At 45.0% G+C, this 15,655-nt stretch overlaps 1 protein-coding gene, 1 long non-coding RNA gene and 1 pseudogene across 3 annotated transcripts in view; 2 read left to right on the forward strand and 1 right to left on the reverse strand.

Moving 5' to 3' along the window:
- Atp7a (ATPase copper transporting alpha) overlaps nt 1–5,752 on the reverse strand; it is a 128,190-nt gene extending 122,438 nt beyond the window's left edge. For both annotated transcript variants that reach the window (XM_048335527.1, XM_048335526.1), the window contains exon 1: nt 5,579–5,752. The gene's annotated coding sequence lies outside the window, so the exon portion shown is untranslated. The remainder of the gene's footprint in view (nt 1–5,578) is intronic.
- LOC125343262 lies at nt 961–1,377 on the forward strand. Its single transcript, XR_007209297.1, has 2 exons — nt 961–1,089; nt 1,301–1,377. It is a non-coding gene; the product is annotated as an uncharacterized LOC125343262 (long non-coding RNA).
- A 4,848-nt stretch (nt 5,753–10,600) lies between the features above and the next one.
- On the forward strand, nt 10,601–10,881 carry LOC125344102 (annotated as a pseudogene).
- The last annotated feature ends 4,774 nt before the right edge of the window (nt 10,882–15,655 follow it).

Raw genomic sequence — 15,655 nt, forward strand, 5'->3', positions numbered from 1 at the left:
ACAGTTCCTTGGGGCTGGGACTGTGGCTTGGTGGTAGAGTGCTTGCCTAGTGTGCATGAAGCCATGGGTTCTATTCTTTAATACCACATAAACAGAAAAAGCCGGAAGTGGTGCTGTGGCTCAAGTGGTAGAGTGCTAGCCTTGAGCAAAAGGAGATGAGGGATAGTGCTCAGGCCCTGAGTTCAAGCCCTAGGACTGGCAAAAAAAAATCAGATGACAGGGTGGCTTCATCATCAAGAAGCCATGATCAGGGGCTGGGGATATAGCCTAGTGGCAAGAGTGCCTGCCTCGGATACACGAGGCCCTAGGTTCGATTCCCCAGCACCACATATACAGAAAACGGCCAGAAGCGGCGCTGTGGCTCAAGTGGCAGAGTGCTAGCCTTGAGCGGGAAGAAGCCAGGGACAGTGCTCAGGCCCTGAGTCCAAGGCCCAGGACTGGGGCTGGGGATATAGCCTAGTGGCAAGAGTGCCTGCCTCGGATACACGAGGCCCTAGGTTCGATTCCCCAGCACCACATATACAGAAAACGGCCAGAAGCGGCGCTGTGGCTCAAGTGGCAGAGTGCTAGCCTTGAGCGGGAAGAAGCCAGGGACAGTGTTCAGGCCCTGAGTCCAAGGCCCAGGACTGGCCAAAAAAAAAAAAAAAAAAAAAAAAAAAGATGCCAAGGCCCAGGACTGGCCAAAAAAAAAAAAAAAAAAAAGAAGCCATGATCAACAAAAAAAACAACCAGATGAACATGTTTAATTCTCTTCATTTATCTGCATAAAAATAATATTGTTAGCTGAGTAAAGGTGTCTCACACCTGTATTCCTAGCTACTCAAGAGGCTGAGAAGTGAGAATCCCAGTTCAAAGCCATCCCAGCAAAGAAAGACTGCGATATTCTTACTACAATTAACTACCAAAAAGCCAGAAGCAGACTTGTGACTTAGTGGTAGCGTGCCAGCCTTCAGTGAAAAAGCTCAAGGACAGCTCCCAGGCCTTGAATCAAGCGCCAGGACTGACTGGCACACACAAAAAAAAGTACTGCTGATTAAAAATAGTATTGCTAGGAACGGTGGCACATATGTATGACCCCAACACTAAAGAGTCTCAGGGCTGGGAATGTGGCCTAGTGATGGAGTGCTTGCCTCGTATACATGAAGCCCTGTGTTCGATTCCCCAGCACCACATATACAGAAAATGGCCAGAAGTGGCGCTGTGACTCAAGTGGCAGAGTGCTAGCCTTGAGCAAAAAGAAGCCAGGGACAGTGCTCAGGCCCTGAGTTCAAGCCCTAGGACTGGCAAAACAAAACTAAAGAGTCTCAGACAGGATGATTACAAATTAGAGACCACCTTAGGATATATAGTGAGACTTTCTCTCAAAAAACAGAAAAAGGAGGGCTGGGAATATGGCCTAGTGGCAAGAGTGCTTGCCTCATATACATGAAGACATGGGTTCAATTCCTTAGCACCACATATATACAAAAAAGCCAGAACTGGCGCTGTGGCCCTGAGTCCAAGCCCCAGGACTGGAAAAAAAAGGTCTGGGGGCATCATTCAATTGGCAGAGTGCCAGTTGTGGGTGAAAGAGTGAGTGTAAGGTCTTGAGTTCAAACCCAGTAATAGCATTAAAAATAAAAAACAAAACAAACTAGGGGGCTGGAAATATGGCCTAGTGGCAAGAGTGCTTGCCTCCTATACAAGAAGCCCTGGGTTTGATTCCTCAGCACCACATATATAGAAAATGGCCAGAAGTGGCATTGTGGCTCAAGTGGCAGAGTGCTAGCCTTGAGCAAAAAAGAAGCCAGGGACAGTGCTCAGGCCCTGAGTTCGAGGCCCAGGACTGGAATAAAAAAACAGAGCTGGGTGCTCGTGGCTCATGCATGTAATCCTTGTGACTCAGGAGGCTGAGATGGGCAAATCACAGTTGAAAGCCAGCCAGGACAGGAAAATCCATGAAATTCTTATCTCCAATAAACTACCAAAAAAGCTGGAAGCAGAGCTTCCTGTGGCTCAAATAGTAGCATGTTAGCCTTGAGCAAAAGATGCTCAGGGACAGCACCCAGGTCCTAAGCTCAAGCCACAGCAAAAACAAAAAACAGCTAGCAGTCAGGGGGAAAAATTACAACATTCAACATCTTATGACTACCCAGATCCTCTAAAATTAAGAAACAGGAATTTGTGGGTTATTTCTGTAATAGTCACAAACTCAAGCAGTTCTAATCACATCCTGACATTCAGGTCAAACAGTATACTGTACTAAATAAATTATTCTTGCCAAGAGCCTGGCGGCTCACACCTGTAACTCTAGCTACTCAGGAGGCTAAGATCTAAGAATTTCAGTTCAAAGCCAGCAGCAGCAGGAAAATCCATGAAACTTTCATCTTCAATTAGCCACCAAAAAGCCAGAAGTTTGATTTAATTGGTAGAGCAGTAGCCTTTGAGCTAAAAATCTCAGGAATAGCAGCCGGGTCTGACTTCAAGGTCTGAGCTCTCCTCCACCAGTGCAAAAAGGTCTGGAGGTATGACTCAGCAGTAGAGGCCTTCCCTAACAAGCCATGAGGCCCTGAGTTCAAAACCCAAGACCACGGGCTGGGAATATGGCCTAGTGGCAAGAGTGCTCGCCTCATATACATGAAGCTCCTGGGTTCGATTCCCCAGCACCACATATATAGAAAATGGCCAGAAGTGGTTCTGTGGCTCAAGTGGCAGAGTGCTAGCCTTGAGCAAAAAGAAGCCAGAGACGGTGCTCAGGCCCTGAGTCCAAGCCCAGGACTGGCAAAAAACAAAACAAAACAAAAAAAAAACCCCAAGACCACAAAAAAGTTACATAGCTTCCTTTATTCCTACCACAACAAACGTGATTACACTTGGAACTCTTGGAACTCATTAGTAACTAAGCTCTTTATAAGCTTTTGTTAGCTCTAGAATCAACTCTTTTTTTTCTTTTTGGAGCTGGGGATTATACTCAGGGCCTCTCACATGCTAAGCACATGCTCTACCAATGCACTAAATCTAAATCCAAGCCCCGTTAGCTCAAGTCTTACATAACCACATGACACTAGAAGTCTGCTATACATTGATCCTAAATAATCCTGAGAACTTAATTTAGATTTGCACTGTATAGTTCTATTCTTGTATCTTTGTTGATGGTGTTTTTGTATTGGCAGAGTCTTCTGAATGCTTTCCCCTCCTGAGAGGCAGGTAAGAATTCCAAAGGCATACAGCGCTCTGAAACTTTCCCGTGGGCCTGAAGGAGAGAAGTAACTAAGGCAATTGTTCTTCCATGTTTGCTTTAGTTGGGGCACTAACCGCACATCCAAGGTCAGCAGCAATCACAATGATACATTACTTTTTAAAAAGATTTCTTCATATTCATACTATTTTTAGCTGGTCCTAGGGCTTGGACTCTGGGCCTGGGCACTGAGCTTTTGTACTGAAGGCAAGTGCTCTATCACTTGAGCCACAGCTTCAGTTTCAGCTTTTTTGGTAGTTAATTGGAGATAAGAGTGCCACCAATTTTAAGAATGTCATGAACATTCCTGTTAAAGCTAGCTTCAAACCTTGGTCCTCAGATCTCAGCCTCCTGAGTTGCTAAAATTATAGGATGGAGCCACTGGTGTCCAGCTCCCACCATATATTTTTTTTACAAACAAAACCAACTAATGGAAGATCCGTAGTTCAAAGGCAGCCTGAGCAGGAAAGCTATTTAAACTCTTATATCCAACAGACTACCAAAATTTAAAAAAGCCAGAAGTGGAAGTGTGGCTCAACTGGTAGAGCGCTAGCTAGCCTTGAACACAAAAACTTAGGGACAGTGTTCAGGCCCCAAGTTCAAGACCCAGGACAAACAGATGGACAGGGACATGGACACAAGGACATACACACATACACACATACACACACACACACACACACACACACACACACACACACAGAAATAGGGTCACTGACATCAATGTGTTATTGAATACTGTGCATCTTTTCATTCCCCCAGGGCTTTGATCACAATATTTCTTCTACCTGAACTAGTCATACCTTCTTCCATTCCTGCAAAGGTAAATCTTATCCCTTTTCCAAGGACCAGCTCAAATGCTTCCTTCCTGCACTCTCATGAACACTTCCTCTTTCTAGTAAATTACAGACAGAAGAAGAGACTCTCCCACATCTTTACTTATAGACACTAGAAAGTTTGAAATTATAAAAGCTAAAATCACAGTTCAAAATAACCTTTTAAAAAGGACGAGATGGAGCTGGAAATGTGATTTAATGGTAGAGTTCTTGCCTAGCATGTTCGATTCCTCAGTATCACATAAACAGAAAAGCCTGGATGTGGCACTGTGGCTCAAGTGGTAGGGCACTATTCTTGAGCAAAATGAAGTTCAGAGATGGTGCCCAGGCCCTGAGTTCAAGCCCTAGGACTGGAAAAAAGGGAGGATAAGATAAGCAACCCACTTATTCCTTCAGAGAGGCTGCTAGAATCTATTATCTTCATACCTAAATTGGGACTCAATTGATTGGTAAAGTTTTTTTCCAGGCCTGGTGCTTGAACTCAGGGCCTGAGCACTGTCCCTGACACTCTGCCACTTGAGACACAGCACCACTTCTGGCCTTTTCTATATATGTGGTGCTGAGGAATCGAACCCAGAGCTTTAGTGTATATGAGGCAAGCACTCTTGCCACTAGGCCATATTCCCAGCCCATTGGTAAAGGTTTGAAGCCAGAAAGACTCTTAGTCTTGTGTACCCCCACCTGCCACACCTCAATTTCACTGAATTCAATGTTCTGCACACACTGTCTTAATACAAAGCCACATTACAATTGATGAAGAGGGTATGATTAAAACAAAATTCAGATTCTGGAGTGGGGTGGAGGCGGGGTGGGGAGATAGGCTTATTAAATAAGACAAGTGTTGTCCATGCTTAAAATAACAGTATCTACAACAAAGTATCGAAAGTAAGAGACAGCCTGGCATGCAGGAACTGCTGAGGTCGATCTCCAGCTCTCATGGGACATAAAGGGATAGAACACGAGACAGACTGGGCTCCAGAGACATACTTTGGGGTGGGTCAAAGAGTGCACAGAGTGACTTACTGGAAAACGGCCTCGCAAAGGAAACAAATTGGTAACAAGTGTCGTCTATTTAGTTTCAGTTTATGTTCTGAGTGAACCAAGAAGCCACATACTGATTTTGAAAAATTATTTCATCCATCACAAGGAACTTAGTACCTCGGTTTCCAAAGTAGAAAGACACATGTCAGGAAGCAAAGATTTCCTTCAGTTCAGATGACTTCCAACACCGGGCACAGACCTCGTGCCCCCCAATTCATGATCCTAGGCCATAGATTGTAAGCTACGGCTCCCCAGACTGGTACAAGAAAGTAACATGCATGGGTCAGGACCTAAATAACCTCTTCTTTTATTACGTTCGGGGAGGTGAATCCGAAGTGTGGCCAAATGTGTAGGTCATGAAGTGGTGGGACTGTGGGGTGCCCCACACAAACACGACCTTCTCACCACACTTGGTAGTGGACTGACAAACCCCGAATACTCCTTCGGCAACCGGGGGACAACGGGAAGCCAATGTAGGACTCACCTGGCTGTTTCGTGCGGTGGTTCAACCTCCGGAGCTCCAGAGACTGTGGCAGCGAGAAGTATACACCCGCAGCCTCCAAGCTCTCACTCTCTGGGAAGTCACAATAGCCGCGGCAGTGACGACGGCTAGGCGGCCGCGACGTCGATGGCCCCTCCCTCCTGGCGCTCCTTTATCCGCCCCCAGCCACCGAGGCCGCAGCCCTGGCCCCACCCACTTCTACCCTCATTTCCGGGGGAGGTGCCCTGGCCGGAAGCTGGGCTTACGAGGGAGCGGGTTCTGTGTCACGTGGACAGGAGAGCAATGCTCTCTCGCCCTCTGCTGCTCTCTAGGCGTCTCGCAGCCTCAACCCTCAACCATAGGCGGGGTTGTAGTTTGGCGCGCCTGCTCCCTTCCTAGCCTCAAACCCCAAGCCAAAATAAACCAGGAAAAAAACGTTATCTACCAAAACAGTGCCTTGGAAATCATCTTCTACTATGTTCTTCTGGGCCCAGCATGAAATTAGCGCGGATCGGTTAGACTGGATTAAGTTGTTCTTTTTTTTTTTTTTTTTTGCCAGTCCTGGGCCTTGGACTCAGGGCCTGAGCACTGTCCCTGGCTTCTTCCCGCTCAAGGCTAGCACTCTGCCACTTGAGCCACAGCGCCGCTTCTGGCCGTTTTCTGTATACGTGGTGCTGGGGAATCGAACCTAGAGCCTCGTGTATCCGAGACAGGCACTCTTGCCGCTAGGCTATATCCCCAGCCCGATTAAGTTGTTCTTAATACTGTGTTAACTACCAATATAAATGCCAGAATCTGGAACTAGCTCTCATCACTGGATTGGAAGATTGAATCCCTCTGGGGACGCAGATCAATGGTATTGCACTTGTCTAGCATTTGCCATACCTGATGCGATTCCCAAAACTGCCCCTACCCCCAAAATAGAATGCATGTAAGTTCATGATCTTTACGTGGACAGGAATGTCACATTTCCTTTTTTTCTTTTTGCTCCATATTAAAATACTTAAGGAGCCAGACGCTGCTGGCCCAAGCCCGTGATCTTAGCTGTTCAGGAGGCTGAAATCTGAAGATCACGGTTCAAAGTCAGACGGGGCAAGAAAGCCTATGAGACTTTCATCTCCAATTAACTTTCAGAAAACTGAAGCACTAACCTTGAGCACTGACTTCAAGCTCCCCGACCACCAAAAAACAGCACACTTGGCGGGGGGGGGGGGGGGGGGGGCCGGAATCCTATCATGTTGGAAAACAAAGTATAATGTCCTTTTCTCGGATGTTTTCGGAACCACTTACCATATTGTTAGCCTCTGCACCTCACTTCCTTATGATCTCACAATGACACTCCATGTTTTGCTTTCCTGGCATCCCTTTACTATTTTTACTTTTTGTGTTGGTCGTGGAGCTTGAACTTGGGGCCTGCACTGTTCCTGAGCTCTTTTCTTCAAGGCTAGCATTCTAACATTTGAGCCACAGTTCCACTTCTGGCTCTTTGGTAGTTTAGCGGAGATGACTCTCACAGATTTCCCTACTGGAGCTGGCTTTGAACTGCAATCTTCAGATCTCAGCCAACTGAGTAGCTAGGATTACAGGTGTGAGCCACCAGCACCTAGCCCAACTTTATAGCTTTGGGGTTTTTTTTCAGTCTGAGAAAATGACAATATACTTCATTTTCCAACTTTTTTGGGTTTTTTAATTAACTTATACAATGCATGTACACAGACAGAAATAGGTTACACTTAGGGGATGAACCAAAAGGTGTAACTCCTATGAATATGTAAAATATGACTTATCAAAACAAATTTCTAGAAACTGGAACATGGTTTTTTATTGCTGGTGGTGGTTTTATTGTTAGTGGTAGTGTCTACTATTTTTGTTGTTCTTTCTTTTTAGGGATACAAAGGGGGATTACGGGAATGGAGGGAGAATGAACAAATGCAGTCCTAGTTATCTTTTTTGGTCATTCATAGGGCTTGAACTCAGGACCTGAGCTCTTGTGCTCAAGGCTAGCACTCTACCACATTGAGCCAAACCCCTACTATCAGTGTTTGGGTGGTTATTTGGAGTTGAGTCTCACAAAGAATGTCTGCTGTGCTGGCTTCAAACCACTATCCTCAGATCTCACCCTCCTGAGTATCTAGGAGCATACAGGTGTGACTCACTGGCGCCCAGCATGGTTTTCAGTATTCACTATGCTAAAAATGAACTAAGCAGCCAGGCACCAGTGTTACCCATGCCTGTAATCCTGGCTATCCAGGAGATTGAGATCTGAGGATCATTGTTCAAAGCCAGCCTGGGAAGGAATGTTCATGAGACTCTTATGCCACTGACCAACCAGATCAAGCTGTCAATAGGGGAAGACAGAGATCGAGGAAAAGACACACACAGGCACACACATACACACACAGACACACATACACACACACACACACACACACACACACACACACACACACACAAAATAGAGAAAGTTGGCACCAGGAGGGCTGTCAGTATCCAAAGCTCTTGGAGACTGAAGCAGCACACATCATAGCTCAGCACTTGCATGAAGGCAAGTAGAGCATGAACTAGCAAGATGTCTCCACTCAGCAATTTACATGAAGGTGTATGGTTTGTAAATGAAGCCATCTGAGCTTTTGTTCTAGCTTCTAAGAGAACTAACTATGCCTTCCTACAGAACAACTATTGCCACCTCAGGTCATCAGGCAGATGTGACAGGTTTTCAACTGTTGCACAAGGAACTCATGCCTCTGGCTCCCAACACTCTGATCTCCAACAAACTATTCAGAAAAAAGTAGAAGTGGTGCTGTGTCTCAAGTGGTACAGAGATAGCCTTGAGCAAAAGAAGCTCAGGGACAGTTCCTAGGCCCCAAGAACAGTTCAAAGAAAAAACTATGCAGGCCTTGGAATGTGGTTCAGTGGTAGAGTGCTTGCCTTGCATACATGAAGCCCTGGGTTCAATTCCACAGCACCACATGTATAGAAAAAGCCAGAAGTGGCGCTGTGGCTCAAGCGGCAGAGTGCTTAGCCTTGAGCAAAAAGAAGCCAGGGACAGTGCTCAGGTCCTGAGTCCAAGGCCCAGGACTGGAAAAAAATAATAATTATTATTAAAAAAAATAAAACTTGTGAGCTGGGGATATGGCCTAGTGGCAAGAGTGCTTGCCTTGTATACGTGAAGCCCTGGGTTCAATTCCCCAGCACCACATATATAGAAAATGGCCAGAAGTGGCGCTGTGGCTCAAGAGGCATAGTGCTAGCCTTGAGTAAAAAGAAGTCAGGGACATTGCTCAGGCCCTGAGTCCAAGGCCCAGGACTGGCCAAAAAATAAAATAAAATAAAATAAAACTTGCCAAATGCCATGGGCTCCTGCCTGTAATCCTAGCTACTCAGGAGACTGAGATATAAAGATCACAGTTCAAAGTCAGCCCAGACAGAAGTCTTTGAGACTCTTATCTCCAATTAATGATCAAAACAGACAGAAGTAGAGCTGTGGCTCAAGTGCTGGAGCACTAACCTTGAGCAGCAAAGTTCAGAAACAGTGCTCAAAGCCCTGAGTTCAAGTCCCAGAACTGACACACATATGCATGAGCACACAAGCATGCACAGACACACACACACACACACACACACACACACAACTATAAATTCAACCCAAAATTTAAAAAATTTAAATGACATGATGAGGCTGAGCATTTCCCTGGATTCAATCTCCAGAAACATCCACAAACATACAAATCACATCATAAGAAAGATGGGAACCTGACACTGGTAGCTCATACCTATATTCCTAGCTACTCAGGAGGCTAAGATCTGAGGATCATGGTTCAAAGCCAGCTTGAGCAGGAAAGTCTGTGAGACTCTTATCTCCAATAAACCACCAGAATACTGGAAATGGTCCTGTGGCTCAAGTAGTAGAGCACTAGCATCCTGACTCAAGCCCCAGAACTAGCAAAAAAAAAAAAAAGAAAGAAAGAAAAGAAAAAAACAAAATCAACTTCCAAATATTAGCAAATTGGACTACAAGCTTGTGTGTTAAGATTCACTAAAACACAGAAGTGAGGAATAAACAGACTCACTAGCTCTCAGTTTACCTGTTTTATTACTGAGCTTAAAGGTCATTTAAAACCATATATATTATTAATCAGTTAGCCTTTCCCTTGCCCTAAAATGCCTTCTGTATTTAAATGCACCATCACTAATCCTCATCAGTGTGCAAGCATACTAATATTTTTTCTTTTTTTTTTTTTTTTTGTCGGTTGTGGGGCTTGAACTGGGAGCCTGGGTGCTGTCCCTGAGCTCTTCAGCTCAAAGCTAGACTTCTACCCCTTGAGACACAGAGCCACTTCCAGTCTTCTGGTGGTTAATTGGAGGTAAGAGTCTCATGGACTTTCCTGCCCAAACTGGCTTTGAACCGCTATCCTCAGATCTCAGCTTCCTGAGTAGCTAGGATTACAGGTTAGAGCCACCGACGCATGGCTAGTATTTTTTCCTTGACTTCTATATTGAATGAGCTTTCAAAGAGAGGGGAATATCTTCAGTAAATAAATGGGTTTGAGGCGGTTGAGCAAATATTAAGTGTTTCCAAAATGCTGACAAAATTATGTTAATATCTTTTTTTTTCTTTTTGGCCAGTCCTGGGTCTTGGACTCAGGGCCTGAGCAGTGTCCCCTGGCTTCTTTTTGCTCAAGGCTAGCACTCTGCCACTTGAACCACAGCGCCACTTCTGGCCATTTTCTATATATGTGGTGCTGGGGAATTGAACCCAGGGCCTCATGTATACGAGGCAAGCACTCTTGCCACTAGGCCATATCCCCAGCCCTATGTTAATATCTCCAATGAAGTTAACAGCCACAGGAGAGAACTCAACATCTATCACTCTAAATGCCACAAGGGCTGGAGGTGTGGGTCAAATGGAAGAGCAGCCATAAGCCAGAAAGCCAATGGAGCTTAAGGTCCTGAATTTAAGTCCCAGTACCTTGCAAAAAATAAATGAAAATACTCTCTCTGGGCCTGGACCTGAGTTGTGGCAATATGGCCAAACACTCCAAGAAGGTCAGCATTGTTGGAAAATAGGAGACCCACTATGATGCCTCTCTCAGGAAGATGGTGGGAAAAAAATTGAAATCAGCCATCACACCAAGTATACCTGCTCCTTCTGTGGCAAGAGCAAGATGAAGAGGTGAGTTGTGGGCATCTGGCATTGTGGTTCCTGCATGAAAACAGTGGCTAGTGGTGTCAGGACCTAGAATACCACTTCTGCCATCACAGTTAAGTCTGCCATTAGAAGATTGAAGGAATTGAAAGACCAGTAGAAAAGCTACCATTTGCGATATCCTTAGCCTACAATAAATGGGTTCATTTGTATAACAAAAAACAACCATAGTATTTCATTCTAGTTATGCTGAATTAACGTAAGTAACAGAGAACACAGATGCTAAGTCAGTTTCAGACTAAAATTAGAAATAGGATATACGACATTCACTTCAACTAAAAAATACATGAGGTGTGCTGGTGGCTCACATCTGTAATCCTAATTAATCAGGAAGTTGATCTGAGAATTATGGTTCAAAGCCAGCCTGGACAGAAGTTTGTGAGACTTAACCTCCATTTAACTACCAAAAATCTGAAAGCACAGCTGTGGTTCAAGTGGGAAAATGTTAGTCTTGACTGAAAAAATCTCAAGAACTATACCCAAGCCCTGAGCTCAAGCCCCAGGACTGGTACAAAACCAAACAAAAACCAAACAAAAAACCAAAAAACCTTCAGTCTCTCAATTGCCAACATTTCAAGATAAGTTGCTTATCTAAATTCTACAGCCGTGAAAATATTTGAAGACAGAATAATTTGATGACTTCCCAATTCTGGATACTGTTAAAATTCTGAAAGTAATGTATTATGGGATAAAATGAGGCCATTTGTATGAACACAGAACTTGTGTTCTTCAAGTACATCAGGAAACTAAACTTTTGGGGCTGTTTCTGTAAGGCTGGGGATCAAGTCTGGAGCCTTGCACATGCTAGGCAACTAAAGCACTACCTAGATGAAAATCAAATCTTACAGAGGCATGTTCAGTTTTTAGGGTTGTTACTCTGCTACCATATTTGCTAGCATAGGAAAGTCCTCCTAAATTCAAATTGCAGCACAAGCTTTGAAAGGAAAAGCTCTTTCCTAAGTGCTACCACAAAGTTTTATTATAAAACGTAACATACATTGGGGTGCTGGTGTCTCACACCTATAATCCTAGCTACTCAAAAGGCTGAGATCTGAGGATCAGCTTAAAGCCAGTCCTCCGGAAAACTGCAAAGAGCCAGAAGGGAAGGTGTGGCTCAAGTGGCAGGGCCTAGAGCAAACAAAACATGAGTATGAGGTTCCAAGTTCAAGCCCCACTACTGGAAGGGGAAAAAAGGAAAATTTCAAATATTTGCTTAAATACAAGGAATTTACATCACTTTTATAGTATTAGTAGGTGGATTTAAGGAAACCCCAAATTTACCTTATACAATTATTTGACTGATGCTGGGAACATGGCGGAGTGCTTGCCTCACATACATGGGTTGGATTCCTCAGCACCACATATATGGAAAAAGCCACAAGTGGTGCTGTGGCCCAAGTGGCAGAGTGCTAGCCTTGAGCAAAAAGAAGCCAGGGACAGTGCTCAGGCCCTGAGTTCAAGCCCTTGGACTGACAAAAAGAAAAACAATACTTGACAGAAATTTCTTTTTTTTTTTTTTTTTTTTTTTGGCCAGTCCTGGACCTTGGACTCAGGGCCTAAGCACTGTCCCTGGCTTCCTTTTGCTCAAGGCTAGCACTATGCTACTTGAGCCACAGCGCCACTTCTGGCTGTTTTCTGTACATGTGGTGCTGGGGAATCGAACCCAGGGCCTCATGTACAGGAGGCAAGCTCTCTTGCCACTAGGCCATATCCCCAGCCCCAGAAATTTCTTTTTTGTTCAGTTGTGGTATTTCAACTCAGAGCCTGGGTGATACCCCTGAGCTCTTTTTGCCTCAGAACCAGTTCCGGTTTTCTGGTGGGTAACAAGATGAGTCTCACAGACTTTCCTGCCAGAGCCGACTTTGAACCACAATCCTCAGATCTCAGCCTTTTGAGTAGCTAGGATTACAGGTGTGAGCCACCAGTGCCTGGCTGTAATTTCATTTCCCAGTTACTAGAACACTGTAAAACAAACTGCCCTTAGCAGTTGAAGTAATGAAATGTTAAGTATCCTTAACATCCTATATGTAAGTCCAATGTCACAAATTCAAGCTAATCTAAAAACGCAGGGTTTTTTTTTTTGTGGGGGGAGGTTTTGGCTGGTCTTGAGGCTTGAACTCTGGGACTGGGCCCTGTCGCTGAGCTCCTTTTGCTTAAGGCTAGCATTCTACCACTTGAGCCACAGTTCCACTTCTGGCTTTTTGCTGGTTAATTGGAAATATGGATTTTCATGCCTTGGCTGGTTTGGAGCCATAATCCTCAAATCTCAGTTTGAGCAGCTAGGATTACAGGCATGAGCCATCTGTACCCAGCTTCCCAAATGTTTTGTGGCTTTTGTTGTTGGTTTTGATTTTCTTTGGCCAGTCCTGGAGCTTAAACTCAGGGCCTGAGCACTGTCCCTGGCTTCTTTTTGCTCAAAGCCAGCACTCTACCACTTGAGCCACAGCACCACTTCTGGCCATTTCCGTATATGTGGTGCTGAAGAATCAAACCCAGGGCTTCATGTATGCGAGGCAAGCATTCTACCACTAGGCCATATTCCCTGCCCCTCCCAAATGTTTTAACACTGCTAGAAAATTACAGAAAACCAACAGGAGAGCACGGTGAATAAAATACCAAAAAAAATATTGAAATAGAAGTTGTGGCACTAGCAGGGAGGTAGACTGAGGATCAGGGTGAAAACATGAGACTCTGTCTTAAAACAAAATAAAAAAAAGGTATGACTGGAGACTGGGAATATGGCCTAGTGGTAGAGTACTTGTCTCATATACATGAAGCCCTAGGTTTGATTCCTCAGTACTGTTGTGCCAAGTTGCAAGACCACCCCCAAGAAGACCACCGAGATTCAGACACTCCGAAATGCAAAAGCAAGGCAAGGCTTTATTTAACGAGCTGCCGACTCGGGCCTCGTCCTACCCACCGACACAGCGGAGGTTAGGAGGAAGCCCCGAGCTGTGATTACACAGGGCTTATAAAGGCAAAGAACAAGGTTACAACAATCAGGTGTGCAAGCAAGATTAGGACACAGGTACAAATCTGATTGGCTCAAGGTTTAATTCTAAAATGGGGTTCACGTGTCTGGCACTTCATTTCCCCCTTTTTCTTTTTGGTACCTTGGGAGCCAATCATGGCTCCATTCTGTCCATTTCAATACCTTGCATGTCTAGGGGATGATATAGAGGTAAGGCATGGGCCAATGGGCCCAATGTAGTAACCAAAGGGCCTGTCACCTGTCACCATTTCTTACAAGAATAGTCTCTGTACCTCTGTTTTGCATGCCTCTAGTTTATCCTGCCTCATCTTCCCTAAAACAACTCTGGTCCCTTGATTTTAAAGGGGGGCTGATGGGTGAAGATCATCCATCTTCTGTAACTTCTTCAGGCTGACTCAGGGGCGTAGACCTTACCTAGCCTGGAACCTATAACCTTAGTCTCAGTCTAACTTTCTTTTCTTGAGGCAAAGGCAAAGCGGCTGAGTTGGGTGCTTGGAGACCTCCCATGTTCCATCACGGTAGTTGTCATCCAGGGCAAAGGGGTCAGCTGGCCTGGCGTGGAAGCAATGAACCCAAGTGGCGATGCCGTCTAGGGTCCCTTCCACCGTGGTTCTTAGGATTTCAGTCTCCTGAGTAGGATTTCTTTCAGGATCTTCTTAGCCACTACATTCGCAGTCTCATGCTTTGTTGGATAGACTTCAACCCATCCTGAAAAGGTGTCTACAAAAACTAGCAAATATTTGTAATTTCTGTGAAATCTACTTCCCAATACACGCCTGGCCTATTCCCACAGAGGCGAGCTCCTTTAGTAATCTGTTGATTGGGGCATTGGCAAGCTGACAGGTCTTGCAATTTTTAACAATATACCTTTGCAGGCCTTTAACAGATCTCAATAAGGACACAATCTCAGGTCTACAAGCTTTCTTTACTAAACAGATGTATGAGCTTAAAATTCTCACTGCCAGTCAGGGCTTTGAGTAAATGCGGGGGGTGAGATTTTAATCTATCCTCTCACTTGACAAACTTACCCTTACTAACCACTATCACAGATGACTGGCAAATTCCTGCCCAGTAGACAGACATGGGCATTGGAAAGGCATGCTTATGAACTATTCTTCTAGGACTTCCCGGCTTTAACTTTTGAAAGGCCAACAGTAGTGACTCTAGGATCTGACACCATCTCTGCCATCCAAGCAGTGGCTTACTGCCTCTGGATGCTCCATCACTTTTGTCCCAGGAGGAGTGACTTTCCACTCGACTTGGACTCAGGGCCTGAGTGCTGTCCCTCAGCTCTCCAGCTCAAGACTAGCACCGTACCACTTTTGAGCTCCACACCACTCCGTTCCCAGCACTCTGCTGGCTGATTAGAGACAAGTCTCTCACAGGGACCTTTCTTTGCCCGGGCTGGCTTCGAACTGCAGATTCAGATCAATGAGTCTTATAAGGGGCCACTTTACTCCAATTATAAGCAACAAGGTGGTCCACACAGAAGTAGTTTTTAAGCATGCTCTCTTACCTGGAACTTATTAAGGGTCAGTATTAGATCTTGACAAACTTGTAGGAATCACGTGTGCTTCTCTGTGGGCCTGCTGGAAACTGTTACAAAAAACCTACAAAGAAGCTGGAATGGCAATTAAACATTTTGGTAGCCATAATTCTCCCTTTCTCACTTTGCAATAATTATGTAGGACAATTTTACTTCCAAACTTCTTATCTAGAAATGTATTCTTTTTTTTTTTTTTTTGGCCAGTCCTGGGCCTTGGACTCAGGGCCTGAGCACTGTCCCTGGCTTCTTCCCGCTCAAGGCTAGCCTCTGCCACTTGAGCCACAGCGCCGCTTCTGGCCGTTTTCTGTATATGTGGTGCTGGGGAATCGAACCTAG

This window comes from Perognathus longimembris, chromosome 28, assembly GCF_023159225.1.
Source record: "Perognathus longimembris pacificus isolate PPM17 chromosome 28, ASM2315922v1, whole genome shotgun sequence".
Classification (NCBI taxonomy): domain Eukaryota; kingdom Metazoa; phylum Chordata; class Mammalia; order Rodentia; family Heteromyidae; genus Perognathus; species Perognathus longimembris.